Genomic DNA, 9,550 nt, shown 5'->3' with positions numbered 1-9,550 from the left:
GACGGGTGCCGGACAGTGGGATCCCGGTTGGCGAAGCGCAGAGCCCTCTCCGCCGTGGGGGGCAGGACCCCGCGGCCCACAGACATCTTCATTTCGGTACCCCCTCCACCAGGGGACACGGGCGTGTTAGGCTGGAGGGCCGTGCCTGGAAACACAAACTGGAAGAGGTCGCGGCTCTCCTCCCTCGTTGTCACCAAGGTTTTTTTTTAAATCTTGGCGCTCTCCGGAAGCAGCGCTGAAGGGGCGCGGTGGGCGCAGGGCTCTGTATGCTCGCATGCCCCTCTGGGGGCTCCTCGGCTCTTCCGCAGCCCCCGGATGAACGCTTGTGCCACTCCTGGAGCTAATCCCACCCCGTCCTCCGCTGTCCCGTTTAATGCGCAGGAGCGGTGGCTGTGTAAAATGGCGAGGCTGGCTGTGTGGCGCTGTGTGCAGGGACCGCCTGCTCTCCCCCCTCCCCGGGGCTCCTCTCTTTGGGTCTAACAAAAATTCACCAAAATGCTAACATCCACGGCGTCCCGGTGCGTCTTTTCCCTTTCGAGTAACCGAGCATGTAACATTCCGGGCCCCCGAAGTGTATTTCGAAGACAAGGTTGCTGAAATCATACTAATCCTTTTGAGAAACCCATACCGATTGTTTAAAAATACTTGCATTGCACCCGTGTCACGATTTTTACATGAGTTTATCGCTACTCCTGAACACTACATTTTTTATTTAAAAATAACTTCAAAAAATTGCTTTGCCCCCCCCCCGGTCACGGTTTTTACATGCGAGCTTATCGCCACACCTGAATTTTTTTACTGTTCGTGAAGAGGAAAGCGAATCCTGGGATTTAAAACTTTCCCCGGGTGCGATGGTGGATTTTAATTCCTGCAGCCAGCCCCGCGGCCGGCAGTCACGAGCAGAGGGATAACCGGGGATGTACCACTGTAAAACAATCCCGAGGTGTTTGCAGAGAGTGGCACCGTCATATTTTATCACTGCGGTTTGTCACGCTGCTCAGGATCACCCGGGGATCGTCCTGGTTAATCCCGTTGCTTTAGACTGAGCACTGTCTGACGCAGACATAAAGACAAAGCCTGTCAGACAGAGCCAGAGAAAAGCTGCTCATTTTACTGACTTTGCATTACCTCGAGTCTGATTTTTTCCCGATATATTGAAAAAGGCTGGGGGGAGGTTAGATATATATTTTAATATGTGCGTATAAATATATAATCTGTACTTTATAGATTTTATATGTATAAAAACTAAATGTCAATCAGAATATCTTAATCCCGGGTTTACCCCTTATTAAACTGTTTTGGAAGATTCTGCAGGGCCTAGTGCACGGGGACGGGGTTGCTGATTCGTGCAGAAAAGAGAAGAGACATTGCAGGGGGGGAAACTAACTAACTAACTAACTAACTAACTAACTAAACTTTAAAAAAAAACCAAAACCAAATCAACAACAACGACAAAAAGAAGGTTCCTTCCCTCCGTGCTGGAAGCGTCGCGGAGGGTAATCCGAGCTCAGTCTCCGTCTCCGTGAGCCAGCAGTGCTGCGCTGCTGCCCGCCTGTCCTAGGCTGGTATTTGGGGGTGTATTTTTGTTGGTTTTTAATTTTCTTTCTTTGCTTTACTGAGATCTCCACAATATTTGGGGTTTGGGTAATTAACTCTTTCTGTTGCTAATTTAACGATCAGGGAGGGCAGTGTGCGGGCCCGATGCCGCAGCCCTGCCTGCGTCCCTGTTGGTGCCGCGGGCTGCTCGCTCCCGGTGCTGGGCTCTGTGTGTCCCTGCGAGCCCGGCTGAGTTCTGAGGGTGCTCTTCTATTGCTCCGCCTCGCAGCGAATATCTGATGAGTTGGAAAGGCCGGACGCGGATAAAAATAACTGGTGGGAGTCGGGGGCGCCCTGGGCTCTCCCCCCCGGAGGTTTTGGTTCTCAGCTGGCGGTCCTTGTGCTGGGCATCCCCCGCAGGTGGGTGCCGGGGCAGCGGGATTTACACCCCGTGTAACGCTGCGGTGTCCGTGGGACGGCGGTCGGAGCGCGCTGGCTGTGCTTCTGTCTTCTGGAGCTCTACAAGCTGGGATATATTGCTCACTTTAAACAGCTGCTCTGCTCCAAGTCTGTGGCAGCATGCTTTTTTTTTTTTTTTTTTTTTTTGTTTTTTAATTCCCGTTTCGGCTGTAACTTTCGCACACTTTCTGTAGTGCTCACATTGTTTACGTCATCCTTTGAGCGTGATACAGTGAATTTGGGATTGAAACGAAGTCGTAGGGTTTATTGCTTGTTAATGTGGGCTGTTCAAGTGAGGCTGTTTAAGTCCGTAGTTAGGCCTTTCTCGGAAGGTGGCCCGTTTTCTCCTAAGGCTTCAGCACCCAGCACCTTCCAGGGAGATCCACGGGAACAGTGAGCGCTTAGCAAGGGGGAAAATAATTTTCTTTGTATTAAAAATAAAACTAGGAGCCCCAGTGCCGTGCTGGTCTTGAGAAATGAGGGACTAACTCTGTGTTTTCCTGTTTGAAAGCCCTCTTGCTTTCTTCGAATAGTGCATGTTATGTGGAGAGCAACTGGAAATCGCAAAGAATTTTCAAATAAGTAACTTTCACGGAGCACTGGTGAATAAGTAACACTGGTCGTTAAAGCAGTTAATGGATTATTAGAAAAGTAATTTATTCGAAGTGTGAATCGAAGCAGAATATTGCGGGGTACTTGATAATTCAGTGTAATCCCTTTTCTCTGCGCTTTGGAAGGGAATATCTGCAAAGCCCCTGGCTTGGTTCTGGCTCCCGCTGCCGCGCCGGTCCGTCGGTCCCGCTCGAGCAGGGCAGCTGCCGCCTGCCACTCGTGTGCCCTCCCTCTGCAAAGGAAGGGACCCCGGACGGTGGGGAGGGATTCCGGAGAGTTTTGGGAGCAGCTCCGTGCCGCTTGGGCCGGAGCAGCCCTGCCCCGGGATGGTGCAGCCGCCGGGGCCGGTGTGCGGCATCGTCCCGCTCGTCTCTCAAGGCTGAGGAGACAAAGGAAAATACACCTGGCTCCTGTAGTGATTCTCATAGGGCCTCGTTCACTTCCAACCTAAGTCAATAGAAATTTTGTCTTTCAGTTAGTTAAAAAAGTACAGTAAGGCCCTACTCGTCACCTCCATAGTTTTGTTTTATTTTTTCTTCTGGATATTCTTATTAATGGACTAATGTACTAAACATGGATACAAAGTGGATCTGAAAAAAAAAAAACCAACCAAAAAAACAGCAATAAAAGCTCGACATAAAATAAAATAGTTAAAAAAAATACAACCAACCAAAAATCCTGCACCTCCTGAATTCTACATTTTTTACTGCTTGTGAAGAGGAAGGTCAATACAAGCAAAATTACTGAAATCTTGTTTTGTGAAGTCTCTGTTGTAAACAGAATTCTTTAAGAAAAACATTAATTCCTAACTAGGGAAAATGAATAGCTATCAGAGTCTTTTTTCCTAAAAGGCTTAGTTCTTAAACTGGTAGGGTCATGTTTTAAATGTTCCGTACGTCTGTAATCGCGTTACTGGGATGTTTAATGTCTGCGGCATCAGCCAATACTTTAACTACAAAAGTAACAATTAAGCGAGCGAGATTTTTAGAGACGTATTGTGTGTTTCCTCCTAACTGCGGCGACCTTGGGGCTCGGAGGGTGTCCTATTCTTTTTTTTCTTTTTCTTTTTTTTGCCGCCAGCTATCAGTCCTTCAGCAGGCTTGCCTGAGAGGTACTGACAGTTTCGGGAATGCTCTGTTACTTTACCGTCATTTCCAGGTAAACTCCGATGTGGTCTTAGAATTATTTCCTGTATTTATATGTTTATTATTTAAAACCAATTGCGTCAAAGCAGCCCTTAATAGTAGGACGTTTACTATCTGTAATGTCGATTAGCTTCCCACAGGGAGCTGTCGTCTGATTTTTTTTCCTCTCCATTTTAAATGCTTCCAAATAATCCCGCATCCTTCCAGCAGAAAAACGGGGGGAGCGTCTTCTAAAATGTTATTTAACACGAAATAACGACGCGTTTGAACGTCTACAAAGTACTGAGTGTCTACTCTCAAACTATTACCTCAAATAACATACCACGCTGTGTTCAGGGCTGGCGTTTGCTCTCCCGGCTCTTCCTGTGTCCTATTAATAGGATAAATCCGCCCGCGCATGACCCTTCCTACAAGAATTCGGCCACAGTTTGCTTTGACTTATCGCTGCCTGTAAAATGGGTCCCTTAATTAAAAAAGGAAAAAAAATACTAGTATCTTTCCTCTTTCAAAGCACTTCGATGGGGAGCTTGGGGTGGAAGAGCACCACGCGTGTATGCCTACAAACCAAGGGAGGTGCGGAACCTCGCCTGCATCTTGACAACAGAAATCTGCTAGCTTTCACTAGATAAATTGTGTTTAGTTTAGCATTTTTTACCCCAAGGAAGTGTGTTTTGGTTGGTATGCAAAAAGCAGAGCGGCCGTCAGGGACTTGCCGCTTATTTCCCCAAACTTTGTCAAGCGTTGACAGATCAGGAGGTGAAAGCACTTGTATAAAAAGCCTCCTTTTTAAAAGAAAAAAAAAACCAAAAACCAAAACCAAATAAATACACAAAAACAACGAACAAATATATGTGTGTATATATATTTAAAAAAAGACCTCATTAAGAAAAAAAGTAATAAAACAAACCTATGTTTTGTTTTTAAGGTAAATTTGTTCTCCTGCCCACATGGAAAGGATGCCGAGAGGAAGAGCTGCAGTCCAAGGCCAGCTGAAATCCCCGTTACCATCTCCCACCTGGAGACCCCCGCGGGGGCAGACCTGCAGCCGGGGCCCCCCACTGCGGCCGGACTGCAGGACCATCCCCTGCCAAAAAGCGGTTCCTGCCAAAAATCAGGTCTCCTGGGAGGGGTTGGAAGATGCATTTGCTGGAAGATATTAGGAATGAAGGAAAAACAGCTGGTAAAGATGAGCTGGAAAGTTCTGTGTATTTGTCTCCAATCAGCATAAACACCGCGCCCCCGCCCCCTTTTAATTTTAGGGGTTAAAACCAGAGGATATTTCCTCAACAGGTACCTAAAGGAATAATCCTGATGTTTGCTCTGTTGGCCCCTTTGCATTTAGGTGTGGGCTTTTGTGCATTTGTTCCTCACAAGTAGCTATTATTGCTGTTAATTGTAAAAATAAGGAGGAAAAAAAAAACCCACCATGTTAAAAAATGTGAATTCTTAGCCTGCTAGCAGAGAGCTCTCCTCACTCTCCTGGCAATTAAAATAAGGGTGTCGATTTGGGTTAGGGAGCATCCTTCAATTTTAAGGGAGAGGTGCTTGAAGTCAAGAATGCCTTTTCTGTTTTGTTGTTTGTTTGCTTGTTCGTTTGCTTGTTTTTCTCTTTTTTCGAAGGCTTTTCCCTTTTACTATTTAAGTCATTCTGGAAGAAGACATTTCTCCTCCGTGCTCGTTTAGGCTATCCCTCCCTTGGAAACTCCAGACGGGAGGGAAATAGGTGCACATAGTTTGGGGGTTTTGTTGTTTTTTAAGGGTATTTGTCCTGCTGCAACCATTATTCCGAGGCTCCTGCGAGGTTTTCATTTACCGGCTTTCAGGGCCCCTTTCTTCATATTGCAGCCGGCCCAACTTGAGACTCCGGAGGAAAAAGAAAAACAAGTAAAAATAATAATAATAATAATAATAAATATAAAACAACCTTCCCCCTTCCCTCCCCATCACCCCCAAACTAAGCTGTACCCCAAGCAAGGCTTCGCTTGGGAAGTCAAATTACTGCTCTTCCCATCAGGACGCTTAAGAGTCATTTTATCTGCCTGAATTTTAGGACAAAGCTGTTTTCCAGAGGAAATTTCCACTCCTGCTCCCGCCTCACACCAGAGGGCGCCAGGAGCCTTCTCAGGCTTTGCTGCCTCAAGTGCTGCCGGAAATTAACTCTTTGGGCGCTCTCCCTGAATGTTTTTCTAACCTTTCTCTTTTAAAATATACCACTAGATTCTAACTTTTTTCCCCCTATAAAATGCATGTTGGTTTGTTCTGGTTTGGGTTTGTGAGGTTTTTTCCCGTCCTTTTACTAACCTTTCCCATCTCTTCCTGGCCTTCACCCTCCTGCAGCAGTCCCCCAGAACTCTCAGGAGATGTACAGCTTCACTCTGTCTCTGCTAACTTGGTTCTAATTAAGTCACTGGATCACATTTGTGTGACATTACCGTGTTGTCCCTCATAAATGTGTGGGATGAAACTATGAAACTTGTCTGGTTGTGTTTAAGCTTAAAGGGTCACTTAGGGCTCTTCAAGCAGAACACCAAAGCGTGGCACCAGACGGAAAACAGTGTGGTGAGGCCCTGGCACAGGTTGCCCAGAGAGGCTGTGGCTGCCCTATCCCTGGAAGTATTCAAAGCCATGTGGGACAGGACTTGGAGCAACCTGGACTAGTGAAAGGTGTCCCAGCCCACATATGCACAGTATAAGGTCTCCAACAGAGCTTATAATTCTCAATAAATTACTAAAAAGGGAGGTAAATAATAAGAAACAGAAGAAGAAAGAATAAAGAAAACATTAGGATATGTCATTTCCATGTTTCCTGTAAACTTTCATCAAGAAGCTAGATAGGATTTTGCTATTCACAGCTAAGGATCAACATAAATGCAAAATGCATGATCCAAATAATTATTAAAAAATCGGAGCATAAAACATAAAAACTAACCAAGAAAAACATTTTAATTCTGGAGGCTGGTGGGAAAACTCAGTTGAAGATAAATGTTTGTCCTTGTGCTGTTTAAATTAAAACATGGATTTAAAAAATTTATGGGACTGTTTGTTCATTTATATAATTTAATTTAGCATCTGTCAATCATAAAAAAGAAAATGAATCAAAGGCTTCTGACTTTACTCAAACTCTAATCCCTTTAAAGGATCAGATTCTATTACTTACTAGTTCATGTTGAGTTTTATCTTTGAAGTGTGTGCATAAGGTGAAAATCTTTGTCTCAGAGCAAATGGGATGGTGTGCTGGACATTGTGAGAAAGTATTTTAAAAGGCAACAAAAGTCTTCCAATCCTAAACTTGGAAATAGGCGGTGTTTCTCTGTGCCCAAAATACTGTGTGTGGTGGAACTCCGACATTCAGAGGTCTTGATGGACATTCATGTCTGGCCATGACAGTGGTGGATGCTTGATCACCTGCTTGAATTTTTTTTTTTTTTTTTTTTTTTTTTTTTTAAGGAGTTGGGAGCCTTTGGAGGGACTTCTTGACTCTTGGAATAAAACAGAAAAAAAATCATGTAAAAATGCAAGTGGCCCTTATGCCACTTTTATTGAAGCTGACGGTAACCCCCTCTTTGACTTTACTGGGAACAGGACAGAGCCACTTAAAATGCTATTTTGTAATATAAATCTTTTAAGTCTTAAATATTTCCATACAGTGGAGCAAAGAAGTCTCAAACATCGTCAGAAAGACTGCTTCTTGTTAGGCTGTTACAATGTGCTATTTCTGTTCAAATAACGTTTACAAATAGGAGAGACAAATACATTTGTACAACTTGGAAGTCTGACACTACGGTTGGGTGTTTGCAGCTTTTATACATTATGGTATTTCTGACAATAATTTTAACTCTTTGGTTGCATAAAACAAAGCCCAGATGTTTCTCAGCAGCAGCATTTCCTCATCAGGTCTTTTAGCTGAGCCTTACTGGAGTGTAGAGTTTGGTTACAGCTAAGCTCAAATCTAAATTTTCCAAGAGTATGGAGGGACTACGTGGCAAGGCAGGGGTAGGAAGAGGGAAGAGGGACACGGAAGGAGGAAACAATCTTCTTCTCCAGATGTACCAAGTCTGCACCTGTGGGACCTTGGAAAACTGTTCTTCCCTTCTTGGCAGTGGCTTTAGAAAGGATTAAGTGAGAGAACAGTTGCAGAAAAAGCCCTCAAAATACTACACTTTGGGAAGGTCAGGGAGGCTGCCTTCTCCAGAGCTACAGGGGCTCCAGGCTTCAAATCTGAATCCTGAGCTGCTGTGATGTGTGCTGCTGCCCAGCACCATGTCTTCTCACTCAGGAATACAACTTCCATGGATTAATTGTTTTTCCCCAGCGTTAGCTTGGCTGGGTAAGTACAACTGAGCAGCATTCATCTAGTCATACAGGTCTTTCCAGTGATTTCCTAACAGACAGGTATTGTCCAAGTGCAAATTTACCTGATTTTTTGCAAAATAGCACTACAAGTCTCCATTTTTTTTTCTTTTTCTGGGTGTGTTGTGTCCAACTGTGGTGTCTTATAGGAAGCTTTGCAGGGGAGGAACTGTCTTTATATCTGGTGTCTTTATAGCATCCTGTGCAGTGGCCCAGGCTTACAATTACTGATGATAAGATGCCCTCATCTGAAGAAAGACAGACTGATCTTTTAAATTCATATTTTGAAGTAGAGGATGATTAACAAAGGGGAAAAAAAAATGAAGAAGGGTGAGGGTGCATTTACATCGTGATGAGATGGGAGACTTTTATTTTCTCTGCACCTTCCTTGTCTCAGGAAGTACTTGTGGCTCCTTGTAAGATGCACAAGGCCTAAAAATATTTAAAGGTTTAAAGATGTACTGCAAGGGGAATAAAACCCAAAAAATGTCAAGCTATATACCCATTGGAAGGAAATACATCTTTGTGGGAGAGGCTTTAAACTGTGGCCTTTTCAACGAGGGAGGAAATAGAAATACTACCAGCAAAGTCATGATAAAGGTAGAGAAAACAGAAAATAGTTCTACTGTGGTACTTGTACATTTCATAACAGTTGAGTAACCTTTCCTCATGCTTTGGGCCTGATCTTGAAGAATATCTTAACCAGGTATCTCTGAGGACCATAGTGGTACCACATAGATCAGTTCCATGTGTTTGGGTCAAAAGGGGTCCCAGATCTTAGAGGATAACTATCAGCAGAAACTCAAACTCCTTCAAGTGAATAGCAGCAGAGGAGTGAAAATGCTCTGTAATTCTGTCCTGGAAGTGTTTACTGGTATCTGCCTTTAACCAATGAAAGCAGTTCAGTCTCTTGTGCTGCTGATTCAGAGACTTGCAAGCAGATCTAAAAACAGCTTCACGTCATAACACTGGGAAAACAAAGAGATGGACATGGGGAATGCCGGAATAGCTCCTAGGGTTACAACTCTGCACATAAATGCAAGCATGAAAGTGCCAACATTTGAACCAACAGAGCTTGTTTGGCATAGTCTAACTGCACTAGGAAGAATTATTGTAATTATTCTTCAAATTAGTGCAACATGGTCCATTTTGACTCTAATATCTTCCTTGAAATAACAAGGGATTCTCTCTGTGGTTAGATTGAGTGGGATGGAAGTAGAGACTTCAGTGGGGTTTTTCGGTAGCGAGGTTCGGTCTGTACACACACACTGGCATCAGTAGAGTCTCTGTGCCTTTGTAGTTGCTGCTTTTGTTTAGTTCCTCATCTGACCATGTTTGTGTCCACAGCTGGAACCCCAAAGCACTGTCAAGTAACACATGTGCAATAGAAGACTCAATACAATAAACTTTATGTATTACCTGTTTTTCACCTAATATACCTCTAAGAT

General features: G+C 44.2%; 1 long non-coding RNA gene across 1 annotated transcript; it reads left to right on the top strand.

Moving 5' to 3' along the window:
• The first annotated feature begins 6 nt into the window (after positions 1–6).
• Positions 7–6,783, top strand: LOC108445777. The gene is made up of 3 exons (XR_001860752.1): positions 7–1,956; positions 3,688–3,765; positions 4,678–6,783. It is a non-coding gene; the product is annotated as an uncharacterized LOC108445777 (long non-coding RNA).
• The last annotated feature ends 2,767 nt before the right edge of the window (positions 6,784–9,550 follow it).

Source organism: Corvus brachyrhynchos, unplaced genomic scaffold (assembly GCF_000691975.1).
Source record: "Corvus brachyrhynchos isolate BGI_N302 unplaced genomic scaffold, ASM69197v1 scaffold523, whole genome shotgun sequence".
Taxonomy (NCBI): domain Eukaryota; kingdom Metazoa; phylum Chordata; class Aves; order Passeriformes; family Corvidae; genus Corvus; species Corvus brachyrhynchos.
Note: the sequence above shows the minus strand (reverse complement) of the source record. Positions and strands in the feature narration are given on the sequence as shown.